This window comes from Pezoporus wallicus, unplaced genomic scaffold (genome assembly GCF_028554395.1).
Source record: "Pezoporus wallicus isolate ANWC-B61680 ecotype Strahan unplaced genomic scaffold, APGP_CSIRO_Pwel_v1 scaffold_6445, whole genome shotgun sequence".
Taxonomy (NCBI): domain Eukaryota; kingdom Metazoa; phylum Chordata; class Aves; order Psittaciformes; family Psittacidae; genus Pezoporus; species Pezoporus wallicus.
The window spans coordinates 1999376-2020310 of NW_026641753.1; the positions used below are offsets into that span (position 1 = coordinate 1999376).

Consider the following 20935-nt stretch of genomic DNA (forward strand, 5'->3'; position numbering starts at 1 on the left):
TTATTCTTGTTCTGCTTTCCTTCTCTTTACTTTTCATGATTTTCATTTGTGGGTAGTTGCATTGGTTGCCATTAGAGGAAGAGGCTGTTGGGAAAAATCACAGCTTCTAATGGTGTCTGCAGGTAGTTTACGGTGTTTATTATTAATAAGCAGGAAAGGTGACTGAGCACAGAAAATCTGGAATAAATCTGTTACGTAGAATCCAAGGGTAATGTGGTACCAGTGTGGCAAAAATGGGGAAATCAAATGTTCTCTTCCATGCTGGTGGGTCGCAGTTCATTAATAAAATATATGTTGCTTACATGGGCTTTTAGCATATTTTGCGTGGAAATCCAATAGAACAGTTGGAAGAATTAACATCCAATAAGCTGTTATAAATAAGAATGAGATAAGCTAAAAGGTATTGACTTTCTCCAATCATAGATTATTTAAACACAGAGAGTAGCATTTAAAGAGGTTATGTAAATAGGATCTATTGAATATGTATGAAAGTTTATGTAGTTCCGGTCTCTGACATTCCTTGTTTCCCTCCCTTTCTTCTGCTTGAGTTAAGAAAATACATTTCCAATTGTTAACCTATAAGATTGCAGTGGCTTTAGGGAAGTCATCTGGATTTGGGGTAGGACTACTGCACTTGTTTAGCCATGTAAATGAAAGTACTGCACCACATCTTTTCTTTCCTTTTTTTTCATCTGGTGAAAGAAGAGGGCAAAGGATCATTCTAAGCTTCTTTGAGAAGCCAGTTTATAGACTGTATTTCCCAGTGATTTGTGTTACACAAGATTATTTTAGTAACTATTTTGAGCGGTAGAAATGTCCTTCATGCCATCAACTCGAATTTTGTCAAAACACAGTAACATGCTGAAAGTGCGTAATTAGAGCATTTCACTGGCAATGCTGATGGGATGTTCATTTTCATGGCATTTTCAGTAAGGCTCAGAGAGGTGTTGGGTCAAAAGATTTGGTTTTTTCTTTTACTTATAAAGATGCATTTTATATGTGTTTATAAACCTTCAGTGCCATGCATGGGCATCCTTATTTTGCAGTTTCAGAGCAGAAAGCACCTACGTATCTTTCTTTTTTCACATTTTATTCATTTATTGTATATAACCTTTTTTTCCCTTGCATTAGCCAAAGTATGCTTGGATTGACCTTGGTTAATTTGAGTGTTTTGGTTTTCAGCTTGTCTACTGAAAGAAGAAATTAGAGAGAGTTGTCCCCAGAACACGAACTCTGTTAAATTGTAAGGACTTGATCAGGGGAAATTTGCTTAAATAATTCTAGGAGCCAAAGCTGCAGAGTAGGCACAAAACCCCAAAGCAGCTGCTGAGGTAAATTTTTTATCTGCTGAGGTTAAATGTCTGACTTAAGATTTGCTGGGCATCTTGAAACAGAAACACTGGTGCTTCTCAACACCATGATAGAGCGATGATAGACTGCACTCATGTGCAGTCTTTGCTGTAGCTGTAGACAATTTTTGAAATTTCAGAACTTGGAAACAAAAAAATATCCAGAATCTGAGCAGTGCCTCATGGGGCCATAAGGGGGAAGAAGAGAAATCATTTCTGAACGTTACTGGAGTCTGCATTGGCCTTATGATATAATACTCAATTAGGTGAGATGTCTTCATGCAAAGCTGCAAGTAATGTGCAGAAGTTGAAGTCAGTGCAGGGGCAATGTAATTCCTCCAGGCTACTGAGGATGGATCTTGTGCAGCTCTTCAAATGATGTATGGTTTAAAGAACATCTTTTTAAAGTGTTCCATCTAATTTTAAAGGCTTACACTAGGAGAAGTCTATCACCTTCAGTGAAAAAAATGTTCCAGTGCTTCATTAGCATTTGCATTGGTAAATTATTTCTTATTCCAGACTGAATTTGTGTGACTTCGACTCCCATCTGTTGGGTCTTGTTTTATCTTTGTCAACAACTTTGCAAAGCTGCCACCACAGCTATCTCTTTCACCTGAATGTATAGTGATCAAGCTACAGCTGAAGCTTTCCTTGAGAGCTAAATTTATTTAATGCCTTAAGCCCTGCATTGTAAGGCATATTTTCCAGCTAGTGAAGCACATTTGTGACTCTCTTTTAAAGTGCTCATCACTTTTTCACATCTTCCTTGAATCAGACTAGGACCCACAGCCTAATAACTGTTTCACCGATGCTAGGCTTAGAGGTGGTCCTGACTTTGTTCTTCTCCAGTTGTCTTCTTTTTAAACATTTAAGGACGGTATTAGAGCTTTTTTTGCCAGTGCAGACTACTGGGAAATCATCTTGAGGCTGTTAACCTGCAGTGGTCCCTAAGCTTTTCTTTGTACCTCTGTTTTTGATTGAACACCCTGACTTGTCTCCAAATGTATTACATTGCTCTAATTAAGTGCTGTATAAAAACAAATTTTACTCGTGGAAGTTAACTGGCAGTAAATACCAGGTTTATATCATATGTTTGTCTGTAAGGTGTGCAGTCACTGCTGCCGTTTCTGCATTGCCTTTGCCCTTTTAAATGAACAAACTAAGCTGGTAGCCCTACCTCCCTTTAAAATTTCCCTTCTTTCTGGGACATGCTAACAGTAGAGAGGTTCAGAGACATCTTCAGCTCCCCACTCAATATCTGAGCCTGTTAGTTTGGAAACAGCAGTAGCTTTGGCTGGCTCTTTCATGTCTTCAGGAATATTCTTTTTTTCCCCTCTTTAACTCACAGTGTTAATCCATCACGTACAAACCAGAACCATCTGCTCAACATTTCTACATTGACTGGAAAACCAAAAAGTCTGCTCTAAATAATGGATTTTTATCTTATCTAGAATTCTCTTTTCCTCCTGTGTTTTCAAGTCCTGTTGTACTGTATTTAACCTATTGGCCACTCAGAGTTCATTGCTTTAACTTCCAGTATCTCTCACTAATGTTTTAGAATTAGTAACATGCTAATAGCTAGCTTGCTTTCCCTTCACTTTACACGTGGGAAGTTCAGATTGTATTGTTATATTCATTCTTTCACCAGGATGGTACTTGCCATAATATAATTCTTTTAAATACACCATTGGAATCCAAGCTGTTTGACTAGAAGAACTTTTTAGTTATTTTCAGTAATTTTATGACTGTTAGGTACTAAAAGGATGAAATGTAGAAATAATAAATTGAATCTGAATCTGAATTCCCTTAAAAGGTGAATTTTCATTGCTTTTCAATGGGATTTGGTAGCCCTTCTCTCCTTAGCCTCCCTGAAGATCATATTCTAAATCTGGACAAATACTCTGTTACATACAGAGAATTAGCTTGCAAACTGTTCATTTTATCCTTTGATTCCTCTGAAATACCATAGGGACACTTAACATTTTATTCTGGATCTAGTGATATTAGTACCGTTTCAGCAGTAGTTCCCTTTTTACATACAGGGAAGGCATCTGAATCTTCAGTTTTTCCTGCAGCTAGATGAAGTTCTGCACCAGCTTTTCATTTCACCTTCAAATGGTCTCTGTTGAAAAAGCAAACTGGAAAAAATAAACCCAACAAAACTCTGAGTAAAAAGAAGAAATTGAATTCTGAGGTGAATTCCAGGTAGCAGAAGACTGAGTTTGCTGTGACCCTGCGCTTACCCCTACATTTGTATTGTGGTGATGCTTCAGGGTGGCTGTAAAAAGGAGTCCTAATATAAGGAAAAATTCAGCATTAGTCTTTGGGACAACTGTTGCCTGCTCTTGATATTCCCAGCGCTTGCAGTTGCAATTGTCCCTCTGTCACATCTCACCGAGTAAGGACCTTAATGCTGGCCTTAAAGCGTGATCAGACAGCAAGCTTTTTGTAGCTTGATTAAAATACTTTTCTGCTATATCATATCCTTCCCCATCTTCTGTGTTGAAGCTTGTCTTGTTTGGTTAAGCAGACGCATAAATGACACTGGTGCCAGAGCATGTATTATGGATGGTGAAACCATCTCCCCTGTTGACTGATCTTTTCTGTTCAGAAACATTGGCCATACAATTTTAATGTTGATTTAGAGATATAGAAGCTATTTCATGGATGGGAGAAAAATACAAATCAGGAGTTGACAAGTAAAATTTGCAACACTGATGATTAGAAGAGCTGCAGGGAGAAAAAGGTGTCTTAGGGAATAGAAAAGAAGAGGTTTTTTTAGATAAATCAAATAAAAGATGTGGATCTGACTCTCGCCCCATAAGCATGTCCCTCAGGAGTCAGGCAATGTAAGTGATGGGATTACAGATGGAGCAGGCGAGAGATCCTGGCCTACTGCTTCTGTTTCATTTGGCAGGTGTCTCAGGTGTGCTGAGCCTTGGTGTTACAGGGTAGCTTTATGTGAAGCGGGATCTCAAAGCCCAGACACGCTTGTTCTGGACTAACCCGTGGTTTCAGAAGGAGGCAGCTCTCCACATTCTGTCTTCTGAAATAAATAAGTAAATACAATATTTTCATCTGGGGTTTGATTTCAATCTAGGCAGCTCTAGTCACTGAAGAATTTATGAGACCTTACATTTTAAAATGATTTCCGTTGAATAGCATGATCTTTGATGGTCATTGCAATTTCTTGAAAACTTCTTGGCTAAAAAAACATTGGATGATTGATGCATTTATGAAAACATATCTCAGGCTGCAAAGTGTTCAGATATAAGTGTCATGGACGCAATATAAAAAAAAGAAATCTCATATAATTATTTTATTGGTTCGAGCCAGGGTGAGCACAGGCTAAGAACCTGATCCTGCCACAGACGTGAGTCTTCTGGAAGCAGCCCAGGACTGGGAGATTTTGCCAAGACACTAATGAGTGGGACCTCAAGCCTCCAGGCTCTTTACAAATTTAAAGCAATTGCAATTAAAGCTGGTGCAGGAGTCTGCACAGAAGGATCGTGCTACTGTGTTGTTTGTGTTGCCTGTGTGGCTCTAAGTCACAGAAAGCTGCATTTCTTTACTAGTCCTGATATTGTTCACTGTGCTACTGAAACAGGCTCTGCTGCATCCCCAGACTGCTCCATGTACTCGTTAGCTGTTGTTAGCACTCCACTGGCACTCACTTTGGGCAAAGAATGCACTGTACCTAGGCTCTGTGTCTATGTGCACATCCATGCAGCAAAATCCAGCCCTTGTGCTGGAGATGGAACGACCCAAGACCGGCTTTGAGCTTTGCCTCCACGCAGAATCCTGCTGTTTGGAGCAAGGCTCTGGGCAGCCTGTGTTTTCCAGCAAGTTACAGCTCATTGAGGAGCAAAAAGCCAGGGAAGAGAAAGGTATGACATGAGGAAATGCAGGTGTGACCCCAACAGGGAAGACAGAGGGCTGCTGTTACAGAGCCCTCTGGTGACACTTCCTGCTCCCACCTTCCCAGGAGAGGATCTGATGTGGTCACTGCCCACTATCCCTGCTGGATCTTCAGCACACGTGTTTGACTGTAGGCTGGCACACTTAGAAACGGGGCCTTGATTTCCAGATACCTGATCCGATGCCTAAAGCATAGTCAGTGCTTTTTAAAACAGGACAGTGGGCAGACAGCAAAGCCACGAGAATGTCCAGCAGCAGCATGAACTGTAATTAGATGTGGATAATTCCCTCCTGAGCCGTGATCTTTCCTGAGGGAACTGCCCCTTAACCATTTGCACTAAGGTGATTATTGACGCCACAAAAGCGCCCCAGCAGAAACTGAAGGCGGCTTGAAGCCTGAATGCACAAAACTCTTCCGTCTGTTTTATGATGATGGAGTATTAGTACACTAATGTGTTATGTGATTTACCTGCCACTAACATATCGTTGTGTTACTGTACCTACACTTGGTGACAAACCTCAGAACACCAGTCGTACAAATACTCCTTGACTCTCCCAGAGATAACAAGATGAGATCTCAACAGACATACAGCATGGCTTTCCTCAAGAAATGGGCCTGAAAGATTCACCCCCAGTCCTCAGATTGAGGTTTTGGGAAGCTAATTCTGTATGGGAGAGATTAGTCTAAGGGCCTCCTATGAGTACAGTTTATTTTGTTGTGAACCTCCTTTGAATGTCAGGCACCCAAACAGCTTTCATTTTTGTGTGCCTTTGAAATTAACAGTAAGGGATTTTGCTAAGAAAGAAAACTTTGTGGCTTCTGAACTCCAAAAATGGGATTCAGGCACCTTCTATTTTTCTTTCTCTGTGGCAGTTTTTCACCACAAAGTCAACTGAACATTGGCTAAAAGAGATAAAGTAATTATTTCACTTAGAGGTTATTTCTCCTGCAGGTATTGTCCAGCAGCATTCTGGATTTGTTTGCTTAAATCCGTAATAGATTTAGTTTATCTGAGAATGAGGTGGAAAAATCCCATCAAAAAGCCTACAGCTGAGAAATGTATTAGATGTCTGAGAGGAGTGAGAGTAGATGCTGTGCCTAAGAAAAGGTTAATGTGAAAATATTATGGGGGGGGGGGAGCTAAAGCAAATACCACGGGAACAGGGGGGAAACAGCTATGGAAACAATAAGAAGATAATGGAAAAGTCAATTTTTTCTAGTAATGGCTGCTACAGGACAGCTAGCAGAGGAGGAAGACTGTAAGCATACCTTATTCCATTCTTGCATTGCTAAGCAACACGATCAGACTTCAGCTGTTTTGGCTCAGAATGGAAACAATGAAGATAATCTGCGTGTTGCAGGGGAGGTGGTGGTAGGTGACACAGGTCTCATTAATGTAAAGAAAGCGTTGTACAAGCAGGCCACATTTGACAGATTTTCTGCTCTACAGTTGTATGTGTTGAAATGGAGTTTGGGGAGAAGCATAGACATTAGGATCCTGAACTCTTTGTGCCTGGCTCTGCATCCAGGTCCAGGCTAGTACTGCTTTGGTCCCAGCAATGTCTCTCACCATCAGGACAACCAAAGTCCATCTGTCTCCCAGCCAAAAGAGAGGTAATAGATGCATAATCATTCTTCATTACTCTCTCTGGGTAATAGACCACCAGGGAGGCACAAAGGGAGAAGGACATGGCAAAGGTTATGGCAGAGCAATTAACACATTGCAACTACTGTTTTTCCCTAGGCTATACAGGAATATTTTAAGGTGACCAAGATTTACCAGGGTCATTTTTAAACTTGGATTTTACTGAGGAGAGCTAAAGTTTGGTTGAAGAGTGACAGGGGCCTTGCTGCATGTGGAGAGGGAAGTAGCATCAGTTCTGGCTGCCCTCATCTTGCAGAATGTGATCTGAAGAGAGTGATCATTGACAATTGCTTTCTCTCTGGGGCAGTGTTGTAGGCTGAGCAAAGAGCACTGTAGGGCAGGGTCACAACAATAGCTTCTTCACTTTCTCAGCTGCTGATTAAGTATAAGAATACTTCTTTTTTGGTCTTTTGTTTATTTGCTTGTTTGTTTTTTTTTTTTTTCTTTTTACAAGCAAAAAAGTTCTGAGGATTTGGATTTGGATACAGTTCTGCCTTATTTTCTACTTTTTTGATAATACCTGTGAAAAAGAGTATAAAGCATAGCTACAGCAGTTGCCGGGGCATATCCCTTCTGTCCAGTGTAAATGACTATGTGTGCTGCAAGGAAGCAAAGGTACTGCTCAGGGATTAGGTTTAAATGCATCATGTTACTTTTATACTTGACCTTATGTGGAAGATTTGTCCCTAATTTTCTGGGTTTCTTAATACAGTGTTTTCTCCCCCATTCTCCCCCATTACCTAGAGTTGATCCCGCATTATAACCCTTTGGAGTACTCAGTCGTTCAACAATCAGTAGTGGCTTTTTGTCAGAGTGAGCAAGAACAGGCTTAGTGTAAAGCTTAGTGTAAATCAACCTCTCCCCCTCAACTTTAAAATCAACCTCTTCGGGCTAGCTTGGCCTTAAAATGCTTTGTTAAATTATGTAAAGATAAGAAAGAAGAGGCTTTTCTGACTTAAGTCATTACATTTTTATTTAAATTTCTGCATCCACTGCAAAAGATCCTGAATTTTTGGTGACTAAACCATAGGAAATCAGAATTTTATGTCATATTGATTGAATAATTGGACATTCCTCCACTTCATGAATATCAATAATTAGAAATGTTCAGTTAGAAATCTGAAGAAAACTGAAATAATGACAGCTTTTCCCACCAACCAGCTCAAATAGAAATATGTAATCCATTTCTGAATCAATGGACACATGAAGCTTTGACAGGACACAGTAGCATCAAATGCCTTACTAACCCTAAATTAAGCTGGTATTTTTCTCTCTGTTGCTTCTAACTTAGTCCTTTGGGGAGGTTTCAACCCTCAAATTAGCTCAAATGGAATAATTTTATTAATTTTTTTGCAGCTCTTCTATATGCACAGAGCCTGAATTTGTGGCTGGACACTGATGCAGCATCCACTGGTTGCTCTGCTGAGAGCTATTAGCATTACCAGTAGCAGCTCACAGGGTAATACATTATGGAAAGGAGGTTTTCTGCCAGGGCAGCATGTACAGAGTGGTTTTATGGTTAAAAAAAACCCTTGGCTTTGACTTTAGGGGAGCTTTGTTTAATTTCTAGATTTGTCACAGACACATCCAATTGTAGTTATGTCTAATCTCTGTTCCCAGAACAAATGCTTTCCATAAATAATATAATTAGCTAATCTTGTAATAGTATAATACTTTCTGTGACCTTTAAAGTGGCTATGAATTTAAAACCACCTTTTCTTTTCCTTTAGTTTGGTTTTGTAATGAGAGCAGAAAGATGCAGTACCTTTGATAGTCCCTGGGAGTCACAGTTTTAATACTTATTGCAGCTCTAGAAGAATCATCAGTTCGATATCAGGAAGGCAAGTGTTGGCTGGGACCCTTCCTCAGAGAAATTTGGCTGACACAAAATGGCACTTCCGCAAAAAACTACAGTTCCTGCAAAAGTAAGCATTTTTTCCTCCATCAGAAGCTTAAATTTTGCTAAATATTGCAGATTTTTCTGACAAGATTTTCAGTTTTTAATTTTGGGTTAGTTTTGATCTGAAACTGATCTCTTTCTAATTCTACTATTGAATGGCTTCAAAACAAACCACCCGACTTGTGTGTTTCCTTAAGAAGCAGCTCCAGCTGAAGTAGTATCTGAATGTTGATACATCTGGATAGAACTGATATTCAGTTACCCCACTCTGTGCACAGATATAGTTGAAACCTTTTCTATCAAACTGTTTCTCCACTTAATCGTGTATTTCATGGAGCTGTGCCGATTTCAGTAAACAGTTCTGATGTGAAAATTATAAATTCTTATTTTTTAACATTATATTACTATGCTTGTTTTTTTTTTAAAAAACCCAACTATTAGATATTTTTGAATTATTGAAAGGTTTTTCTCCCACAGTAAATTTTTGGCTTCTCAGTTTGAATAGGAATTCGAGTATCTTCCGTGTTAAATTCTGGTAAAGATCTTAAAAGGCTTTAAGATCTTGACGAATCTAATTAAAGTAAGTTAGACAGCTAATGAGCTTATTGTAGAATGACTGTAACATAGGAAAATATATTGCTTCCTTTTTAAGGAAGGGGAAATGAAATGCAGTATTTCCAGGTTTTTGGTCACTATGACCTGTGAAGCTTTGACTATAGCCAGGACTTAAACCCAGCAAACCTAAATGCACATTTATTTTGTTGCTGGAAACTGTAATCCTTTTGTGAAGGCTTTAGCAGATTGAGGTAGAAGTTCTCTTCTTCTGTGGCCAATGGGCTGTTTGAGCAATGGGTCATAGTGTGAAATCACCATTAATCATGGCTGCTTTGCATGACAGCTGGAAAAATCCATGGTGCTTGTGAAGAGCATTTGATGACTTTTAGCAACAGTACTGAAAACCCATTTATGTAGCAATAAAACTTCCTGGCATGGATAATACAGTAAGTAGTGATGACTCTGCATTCCAAGGGATAAAAGCTAAATACCTGGAGGTTAAATGTCACAAACATTACTTTTCTATCAAGAACGCGTCTGCAGCAGCAGCAGCAGCCATTCAGTACAATCCATTGAAGCCCTGGGGCCACCTGAAATGCCAGATGACTCTACTTTATTCTGAATTTAAAAAGTTGCATTGCAGAGTGTTTAAACACAAGTTTTAAATTATCCTATAGGATATTAGTATTTAAAACTGTTATACTTGCATAATTTCTGTGATTTCATGTAAAACGAATTCCTTCTGCTATCTAAGAGTTGAATCCAAAATCTTCAGCTATATAACTTGAGTGAAAGGACCTTGTTTTCAAAACTTGTAAAACATTTAGATCTATAGAAATAAGTGTCACTGAATTCAGTAGGAATGAGAACTTGAGTGTATCATTTATCTTGCAGTATGCAGAAAATGGAGTCTGTTGCCAGTAGCTTAAATTTGCTAGAATCCAGGGTCCATATTCAAGGTGATTGTCCTTATTTATATTTTGTAAGCAACTCTGTTAAATACAAAAAATACTACACTTAGTTCAGTGCCTTTAGGAGTAACTCAATTACAATCAAACCCATATTCTGCTGTAAACAGACATCTATCTCCCCTCACCTTCCTTTAGCAAAAGTCTGAGCAGGTGGATGAGCTCTGTGCTGTGCCCTGAAGGTGAACCAGCTTTGGGATGCGTCTCAGACCACGATGCAAAAGGACTTGAGTTAAGGGCTCTCCACTGTGATTGTTTGTCACCAATCCATATTCCCAGCTAGGGACTTGCTGCAGTCAGTCCTGGAGATAGAACCTGCACAAGTCAAAGTGTGCATTGGGATGTTAATGGTCTGCATTATACCCCCCAAGTAGCAAAGACCAGTGTGGTCTTTGTGATGTTGTATCCCTGAAGTAATGTAGGAGATGATTATTAATTTATCAGTGAAACAAGCAGCAAACCCTCTACCAAAGCAGAGTTTTCAGTGTTGTATATAGTGACCTTTAAAAAAGCTGTCAGTATGACTTTTTTGCAATGCTTCCCAAAATACTGCTGCACATTTTTGGTTATAAAGGCTCTGATTCCTTAGGGGCAGATTTTGTATTAAAAGAAGGAAACTGTAGAAAATTCGTAACACAGTTATTGAATTAGTGTGCAAAACATGCATCATATGAGCAGTCCAGTTTTAGCTATGTCTGTATGCAAGTATGATTATTTATATCACTTCTGATGTGAATTTGAAGGGGTTGGCAGAGCCCAGGGTGGCTCTACATGTGTGGCCATCACAAGGGATCTCAGTCCCAGGACAGACAGGTCTTGGCTGTCACACAGGAGCTGTGTCAGGGCTCGGATGGCTTCTGGCTTCATCCCACTGCACATGCTGTGCTGGGCTTGCTGGATGCTCCCTGCTTCATGGACCCCAAGATTACCTTGTTAAATAAAGACTTAGTTTATTAAGTTACTAAGTTTATTAAGTTATTAAGTTTATTAAATTATCAGTTTGTTAAGTTATTAAGTGCTGCTTGTTAAATAAAGAATTGCTTAGACCTAAAGGGGAAATTTTCTCAGGAGGAAGCCAGAGGTTTCCTTCAGTGCTGGATCTTTCCTAAGAATTTCTGGTGGAGACACTGATTTCCTTTTTCATGTTTAATGGTGTTTGTTTAGGTTTCTGGTGCTAGAAGCTATGACAGAAATTCTTCATACTGTTTGGACCGCAGTAACTCATGGCAGAGGGCCCAATAAGGCATTAAATCACTGCCAGGACTCTCTTGCTTATCTAAAGAGTTGTGTAGTTTCATCTCATTGAAGATGCAATGTCTAGGAAAGATTTTGCTAAATATTGCCAGAACAGGCAGTTTTACCTGTTTAATAGGAAGGGGACTGATGGGAGGGGTTTGGGAGGAGCTGAGCCAAGCTGTTAGGATTACAGTTTCTGGAAAGCTAGAGAAACAGAGAGGGTTCTTCTGTACTGGAGGTTTACCCTGCAGTGTTAGATCATTTCCAGCTTGCTGCCTACCCAGTTACTACTGCTAGTCTGACCTTTTGGGATTCTCTGTAGCAGAGAAGATGACTTTCTCAAGAAAGAAGAAATTAATTTGCAGATATACTTACACCAAGAGCAAAGTGATTTGTACATGATATCAGCTAAAGAGAGAAATCCATGGTCAAACTGGTAGAAAAATTGAGTCATGTGGAGTTATACTTTGAAGTCCCTAAGAGGATGGATCTTTCAAATACAATTTGTAATACCTTACCTTCTACCTTAAAGGTCTGTTGGCTTCAAGGGTAGGAGTTCCTGGAGACAGAGCGTGCTGCAGACATATATGTTGCCCTGTATACTACAGACTGCATGTCTCAAAGATTTTGGTAGGAAAAGTGATTCAGATAGGGTAGGATGAGGGATTTGGTTGCATGCACTGAGTAGTATCTACCCACAGATTTGCTTTTGCTGCAGGTGCCTAGGGTGCTCTCTGTCCAGGGACCATAAGATGGATGCTCTTGAGTTTTTGTTTGGGATGAGGAAGCCTGTCAGAGGTACAATGCTCTATAGGCACAATAACCTTTTACTTTTCAGATAAGCAAGTGAGCTATTTCTGGCAGAAAATAAGGGGATCTTGAAAGTCCTGAAGAGATACTATAAAGACATACTATATCCAGTACATTTTTTTTTTAGCGGTGGTGAGTTGCTTGTTGGGAGCAGCTTTGGCAAAGGAAATGAAACATATTGCCCTGTATTGTAATTATATCATCTGTTCACTGTGACATTGTAGTCAAAATAGACTACTGTACCTGCTCTTACCTGGGAAAGCAAAAAGAATTGTTTAATTGTCTTTGTGGAGAATAAGATCAGACTTAGCTTCTATAAATCACTGCTCTGGGCTGCCAGTTTCATGTGATATACAACCTGTGATTCCTTATGAGCTTGGCCACATCCGTGAGGTAGAGATACCTGCTGGCTGTGGGGAGAGCTGTGGTTGCTACTGCCTCTTCAGTGCTCACTGCAGGTTTTCCAGTGGGACACACTTCAGAGTGATGTGCAAAATATAGGGAAGGGAGAGAAATGCAAGTCAGAGGAGTAACTGGCATGTCCTGTTCTCTGTCATGGACCAAAGCAGGTAGGGACCAGGCAATGTCCAACTTCTGTGAAGACAAAGGATCTGCCTCTAAACAAGCTTGGTTTGCAAGGTACCACTCAATTCTTATAGAAATATCTGCATTCAAGTGGAACAGCATGGACACTGTGGTGTGTCACAGGTATGACCTGAAGCCTAGCTAGCAGCGATTTAGTGATGAAAGTAACACAGATTAAATAAGCTCTCATTTGTAATATTTCATTTAAATATCTTTAAAAGAAATCAAACATCAATATGGTTTGTTGTTTTGTTTTTAAATGGAATTGGCAAGTCACATCTGTGTTTTTTAGGTGCCATGACTTTGCTATCAGACAGTGGCTTTTGTCATCACAGTAAATGTCTTGTGTAGGGGAGTAAATCTGCAGCAAAACTAAGTGGCATATTTCTGTTTACAGTTGGAGGCCGATATGGATTTTTATGAACCACCTCAGGAGAAGCAGCTACAGCTTCTTTGGGAGGGTATTTGCTCTGATATTAAGGGAATGGCAAGTTGAGGAGAACAATGAGCTCATATTTGGCTAGGATTTACCGGGCTCTATTACATGCCGCATGATGTATATTAAATAGGCCCAACTTGCTGATATAATTTTGTCCCTCCAGTAATAGAAAGGAGGCCATTTAATGCCTGTATTTATGGTCATTGCTCTATACTCCTACATCATGTGGAAGAAAAGCAGCCCTAATACTACATGTGTATATTAAGGATGTAATTTAAATTCTTCCACTGGTTGTCGTGGAAGAGGCTTTTGGTGAAGCTGCTGTGGCTTCTCTTTGCTGCTTTTCATTCTCACACACGACTAAGGCATTTACAGGTATTCTGGGTTAATTACCGCCAAAGCAGTACTGTTTCCTGGTAGGCTTACAAAGCCTGTGAAGGCTCTGCTGAGAATATCCCTACAAAGCAAGGACTGTTTCTGTACAGCAGAAACTGAAATCCTGCTTCAGCATTTTCTGCCCAGTCCTAACAGTAAAACAAGGCCTTGAGAATATTAAAGCTTTCTGTTGTGAAACATCTGAAGTTGGGCTGTGTGCTTCTCTGGGAGGTGATAGACTCTGAGGCCCTTTAAATGCCACTGCATTGCCATTTTATTTATTATTCATTCAGTGAATATATCAAATAGCTACAGGCATCCATCTGTCATTTTGAGACCTGTCCCATCAATTTGAACACGCAGCTGCACAAAGGGACAGCCTCTCAATGTACTCACCTCTGGCCCCAGCCTCCTCAGCAGCCTGGAAAATAAAAATAAAGGCTGATGTATGGGTTACACACATAAGCAGCAATTTTGGTTCTTTCCTCTGGGTTTTGTGATAATAATAATAACCCTCTCTTTTCTCCAAGGGAGGTAAGAAGAAACTGACAAGTGTTTCCTAGGGCATTCAGTGAAAAGAAGCTTCTGATGAATCCATATATGCTTTATAACCTTTGAACTCACAGTGCTTTGCTGCCTTTACCCCAGGCCCTGTGTCCATGGCACCCAAGGGTGGCTAGCTTGGGCACAAGACCTGGCCTGAAGGCTGGATGCTGGCTCTGGCAGAGTTTCATGTCTGGTGTCAGATGATGAGTTCAGTTTTCGAGCCTGGAGAGCACTGAAGTGGCCAGACTTTTACAGTGTTATTCAAAAGCCACATCTTTTTCTTGTTTTTCAAATTCGTGAAAAACACCTTCACTGGTCTCTGTCCTAGACAATCGTTTAGTTAAACCAGGAGATTTCAATCCATTTGCATTTCTTCCTCACATTGTTGTATCATAGTGATGCTTTTAACTGAGGCTCTTAAGATTTTTTTTTTGCATTTGAAATAAGCAGAGTTCAGGAGAGAAGCCTTTAGTATCACATCTGTGCAATCTGTTAAGGATGTATTTTTGCTTAGGGCTGAAGATACAAAGTTAAAGGTACAGTCCTTTCAATCCATCTCTCTCCCTCCCTCCTGTTCATGCGTGGTGCAAGCGCAGATGAGAAGAACTTCACTGAAATCCGCCCACAGTTTAAGTCTTCCTTCAAGTACTAAAATAATTCATGCAGAATTCAGTCTTGTTGAGCTCGTTCTAGGGCACTGGGGAAATGCATGAGCTGCAGACAAAGATACAATTTAATGTGTTTTTTAAGTGCATATTCACAGTTAAAATTGACTTTGTGATTCTCCTTGCCTTTCCAATCTTTGCCTAAAGAAATAGGTTTGCAAATACATACACGCTAACCAATATCTCTGTTTAAATCTGAAAACCTATTTGAGGGAGAATTTTTTCCAGTTGCTTGGTCCTGTTACCCGGAATCACATCTCTTATGGAGTACCCTATTATTTATGACAACAAGCATGATGATGATCAGCATAAAACCATAGAACCAATACAAATGCCTCTTTACCAAATGTATGCTGAATGTATCCTGAGGCATTAAAGAAGTCAAGTGCATCAAGGAGTAGCTACTATGCAGACATCTGGTAAAAGCACAGATTGATTCTGAATGTCCCCCAGCAATGAAGTAGTGCTGTAGATAAAGAAATAGCCACTATTGTGAAAACATCTGCTAATTTTTATGTTCACTGGGGAATTTACACTACAAAAATAAAGTTACTCCCTCATTTGCAGTTACCTGGATTGCTTTTTAATTAGGGCTGGGTGGTGCAAGTTGGATAATAGCAAAATTGTTTCAAATTGACACAGCTGTAAAAACTGTTCAGGTAATTTTATTTATTTTGAGAAGCAATGTGAAATATCTTCCTGATGGCAGCCCACAGAGGGTCTGTATCTCCCCTTCCCCATGCAGCTCTGCTTTTCTTGGTGAACAGCCTATTTCTGCAGTGTTAGAGATCTTTAGTGTGGCTGGGTCAGGTTGCATTGGTAGGAGCGAAGTTCCCAACTGTCCTGTTGTTCTCATCTTCAGAGGATGAGGGGGATTTTGGCAATACATGAATGATACAGGATACAGAAATTTTCCAAAGAAATGGCTCTGCAGTGGTTGGAGCCTTGGCCTCAAGAAACAGGGTGCCCTTGAGGAGTGCTCCCTTATGCTCTTAGCTCCCTTTTCCAAAATTCATCATTCTTCCTTGGGCAGCTCCTCTGTAAGCTCTGCATTGTAGGTTCCTCCTAAACTTCACTGAGAAGCAAAAGGCAAGTTATGTTGCTTCTCTTTGGTATGAAATATAAATGTAGAACAACTCAGTCCTGAGTGCGTCTTCACTGGGGGTTTGTGCACCTTGGGCTCCTTAGCCTGTGTGTACGCCGGGTGCTTATCTGCACTCTGGGGTTCATCATCTGAACCTGGGGCTGGTTCTCTGCATCCTGGGGTTGATGTTCACCTGGAGCTCATTGTACCTGATAGGAGCTGAGTTGGTTCAGCTGCTGAGGAGCTGGCTCTGCCATTTCTGCTTTGTTCTCAGTGCTGAAGGAGTGCAGAGCTCATTTTTTCTTGTGGTAGTTCTGTGGGCTGACTTCACATGAAAGCATCTCCTGCTTTGTCTTGGAGGCTGTGTTGTGTTTTCCAGAGGGCACAAGCGTGGTAAAGCATCTGGAAGGAGCCGGAAAGTTAAGGTTTGTGCTGTTGGATAGTGGGACTTTCAATGAATAACAGTGTTTGCAAAAGATGTGAGGTTTTCAGTGGGGAACTGCTTTTTTGTTTCAAATGGAAGTCAGCTTTCAGCTAATATAGATTTATGCACTTTGGGATACAAAATCCTGCTTTCTGCTCTGTGCTATTTTTCCTCAATGCCACAGGAGGCTTTATTTTTCCCTGACAGCTAGCTAAAGGGCACGTTTATTTGACAACTCCTTCATCAGTGAAAAAGTAGAAAAGACATTAATCTAAGGCTATATGCAGCATAGTAGTACCAAGGAGCAAAACTGAGTACTTGAGAAAACAATAGTAAAATCTTCTTTCAGTGCTGTGGGGTACTGGGAAGTCAAACTTCTGTAAGTTAGTTCTAATGTATGATCTGTGTATGGAGAGAACTGCTTTTCAGGAATAAATGTCGTGTAAGTGGTAGGAGATCAAGGGGTGGGTAGGAGGAGGGTGGAGGAACTCGATGTGAAAGAAGTATGAGAAGTTAGGGCTGTTCTTGAATCACATGAGGTTAGCTCTAACTGCGGGCAGTAGCAGCATTGTAAGCACTGTCCCCAGGATGCAGTCTATTAGGTCAGCCTGGATTTTTAAATGATTTATATTGAAGCATCGTTTAGAGGTCTGGGTCAGGGTATTATGCACACCCGGTTCAAAGGCAGTTCTTGCACTGAAGATCTTCACAGGGAACGAAACTACATTGGTATTTCCTATCTGGTTGGTTATTGGCCTTGAGGGACTTCTTACAGTCTCAGTGGGACAAGGTATGGTAAGATGTGTGCCTTGAAGGGACAGCAGTCCTCAAGCAAGCAAGATGCTACTTGCTGTAGTTAACAGATGAACAGCCCCTGGAAGTCAGTAAGACTGTATGTCTAAGTGTAGGCATGTGGCTTATGATACTACAAGATGGGAAAATAAGCAATGAGAAGCAGGGAGAGCAGAGGATTCTGAACTTCTTGTGTACACTAGCTCAAGGCACAGCCCTGAGTGCCAGGAATGAAATCCTGGCTCCTCTGAGGGTTTTGTAGTTCTGTTACTGACTTCAGTTGAGTCAAGGTTTCCCAAGTCTTTGTTTCCTTTTTATAGCCTTTTATTATGATACTGAGTAACTGAAAAGGTTTGGGCTTCTGCAGATAAATCCTTTTCAGGCACTGTCTTTTTCTTGACAGTTTTAAATGTCAGTCTGTTCTTAGCTAGTGGATTAGTGAGGCTTATTGCAGGCTACGTTAACTTAGTCTGTATATGCAGATCTGCATTTATAAGTAGGATGGAAACATGTGTTAACAGTTTTACATAATGACAGGTAAAACACTCATCAGTGTCAGCTGTCGATGAGAGGAGTCTGAAAGTTTGTCTGCAAATTCTTTCCTGGGCAGGGAGAGCTCTCTTGATTTGCCAGGTGTTTGAGAAAGACCCCTCCATTTGGACAAAGGAAGGAAAATTACTTGGGTAAATTTACCTAAGAATTCCCCCTGGCTGTGTTGTTGTGTTGACAAGTCCCACCTAAGATGAGACAAATCTAATTTGATTTCCATTAAAATGTAGTATCTGAGATCTTATTAATTCTTGTCTGCATCCAAGGCTGATGTTACTTACAGGAAAACTGCTTTAGCATTTTAAAAATCCCCACGACACAACCCAATCCCCAGATTTTTAATTACGTGGGATGCTAGAAATGGACCTTGAGAACAAGAAATCTGTGCTACTTGTGGGGGAAAATGAGGCAAAAGGATAAATCCTTTAGTGACATGTTTCTTAAAAAATGGATTCTTTTGTCAGGTTTATTTTTACACCAGGAAGAAACTGTGCCTTTTACAGATGATGAACTTGTACCCTTCTTTGTAAGGCAGTATTTCTGGTATTCACAAGAAAGTAGACTAAACAGAAAATGTGAGTTAGTAGTTTCTGCAAGTTAAAGTGGAACAATCCTTTTTAATACTTAATTAGATTAAATGGAATCTTTACAATTTGAAATGCTTATTTGCAATATGCATGGGGTGGCAAGTATCTTAATTCATATTTCTAGTTTTGCATTGTGTAGTCATTTTATAAGAAAACTTGGGTACAAATACAGATATATTAATTTTGGAAAATAAAAAGACTATCGGGCAGGTAAACTGGGGCCTCCCTTCTTTGCATGTTATAGGGAAGAGTAAAGTTTCTCATTGTTAGGCGAGTGCAATGAAAAGCTGTGCTGATGGAGGAGACAAGAGAAGAATCCAGATTTTGCTCCTGTGACTTTGAGATAACAGGAGTTACACAGAAATGTTTGTTTAACTTTGAATACATGAAAGAGAAGAAATTTGAGTAATGCAGCCCATGGGTTTTTTGGTTGGTTTGGTTTTGCGTTATTTTCCATAGTCACATTGACAGTGACGTTCTTCCTGCAGACCAGGAATTGAAGGCAAAGTACACGTACTCAGAGGTCTGTTTTGTATGGATAGGAAGCTGAAATCTGCACCACTTCGTGTGTGGCAGTGCAAAGGCCTGAGTCATTTTGGTGTAACACTGAACAGCTTTTTCCAATAAGGCACGTTATTACATTTTAAAGTTACTCCCTCTGCTCCACTTGAGATCCCAGCACTGTTTTTTTCCGCTGCTCTAGGGATTTGTGTTAGAGTTTTAAGGAAACAATCCACACAGTGACTTTAAAGAAGAAATCCAATAATGGTTGTTTTGTTTGTTTAGACCCTGTGCTGCACCTTGCAGTAGCTGTTAACAGAGTGAAGTTATTGAAGCCGGTATCTTGTTTTCTTTATAGCCTCATGTAGAAGTGTGCTACTTGTGGGTGAGTGAGGGAGGGTGGTTTGTTTTTAATAAAAGGCTTGGATTATTTCTGTCACTTTGGCTTCACATTAGGGACGCATCTCTGTGCTAAACACCTGTGGCTTACCCTTACAAGATAGAAAGATGTAATGGAGATAAAAACTGGCATGTTTTAAGTACTTTAGGATCAAGTGTTTCTGTGGCCTCTGTGTTGGTAGCAAGGGAAAGCAGAGCCAGGTGCCCTCACAGAGGCAGTGGGTGACACTGGTTCCCTGCACAGGACTTCTGTGTCTTGTACTTTTCTTGTCAAGGACAGGTAGCAGAGAAGGCCAGCACAGTCTGTGCTCAGGTAGTAAAGCAGGCATACCCAGCCTCTCCTTGAGGGAAGCCCTGTGGCTCTGTTAATGTGGTTGTGTGCGAGATATGTAACTCTGCAGGTCAGAGAGGAAGGGGAAGCAATCTCAGATGCAGCAGTGCTTACCAGGAGTTTGACTGTTTGGATGTGCTCTTTCAAATATGATCATCAGCACAAAACAGTGAACAGGTTTGGAGTTCAGTGGTGCCGCCTTGCTCCTTCTTAAATGAGGCTTCCAATGTGGGTTACTTTTGGAGTCAGCAGTGTGCTGATGAAAGTAGCTGGTTGTGGGTTCAGTTGCTATTGCTTTCACCAATACGAGCAATGACACCCTCCGTTCCTACTGAGATTGAATTGATCTGACCTTATTGTGCTTAGTTTATCTGATTGTATGCAGTTTATGTTGATGTTTCTTTTTATGACAGTTACTTCCCTTTCCAAAGAAACAGCACTACTGTATTGCCAATGTTGCATCCCTGTGTCTGCATGGTTCTAGTGGAGCAGCATGTTAAATGCAGGCGTTTAGAAAACACATTTTTATAGCCTTCTAACCTTTGTATTCACCACCTAACAGTATACAAATGAACCTGGGGTTGTATGATGCAATGTCATGAGATGCACCACAGAACATATATAGTCTTTGAAGTGAGTAGATGAGCTGGAGAAACAGCAGCTGAATTTAAGCTGCCAAATTAGTTTAGTGGGGGGAGACTGTGAAGCATTTTTCATAGACTGAAATGAATTGCTATAGGTAGTGATGCCCATGACCTTTAGATATTTTTGACAGTAAAGCATGACCTGTTCTCATGAGAAGAAAATTCACATCACAAAAGGACACTACTTACACTATTCAATCCTTTGATGTGTATAAGTCTTTTTATTTGGAAAAGTTGGTATGATTTCATCACAAGGATGCCCTCTGCTTTAATTCAATCTCCCTGACCTAAGTTCAAACCCATCACATATTGTAGCAACTGCAAATAATTCCTTTGTAGAGATTGTCAGAAGTGAAATGAGGTTAAGTCAAAACCCCACAGCTCTGCAGAATACACGACTAGCACATATGAAGGGATGATTGGCAATTGCTGGCCGGAAGTGTCAGATTTAAATTGTCCTTGGAAGAGTTGTCATCCTCAATCAAAGGTTCAGCTCAATGACAAGGAAACTGGAGAAGAGCCTGTAAGAACTGATCTCAACTTGAAAATGCTCAACAAGAGGGTAAAAGTTTGAGCAGATGATTTAAGAAATAGAGGAAATGTAACTTTCTCCCCACACAAATGTTAACATC

The 20935-nt window shown here is 40.3% G+C and overlaps 1 long non-coding RNA gene across 3 annotated transcripts in view; it reads left to right on the forward strand.

Annotated features, from left to right (window-relative positions):
* Nucleotides 1-16325: 16325 nt before the first annotated feature.
* Nucleotides 16326-20935, forward strand: part of LOC130607758 (uncharacterized) — a 77877-nt gene continuing 73267 nt past the window's right edge. For all 3 annotated transcript variants that reach the window (XR_008974328.1, XR_008974327.1, XR_008974329.1), the window contains exon 1: nt 16326-16501. This is a non-coding gene — a long non-coding RNA (uncharacterized LOC130607758). The remainder of the gene's footprint in view (nt 16502-20935) is intronic.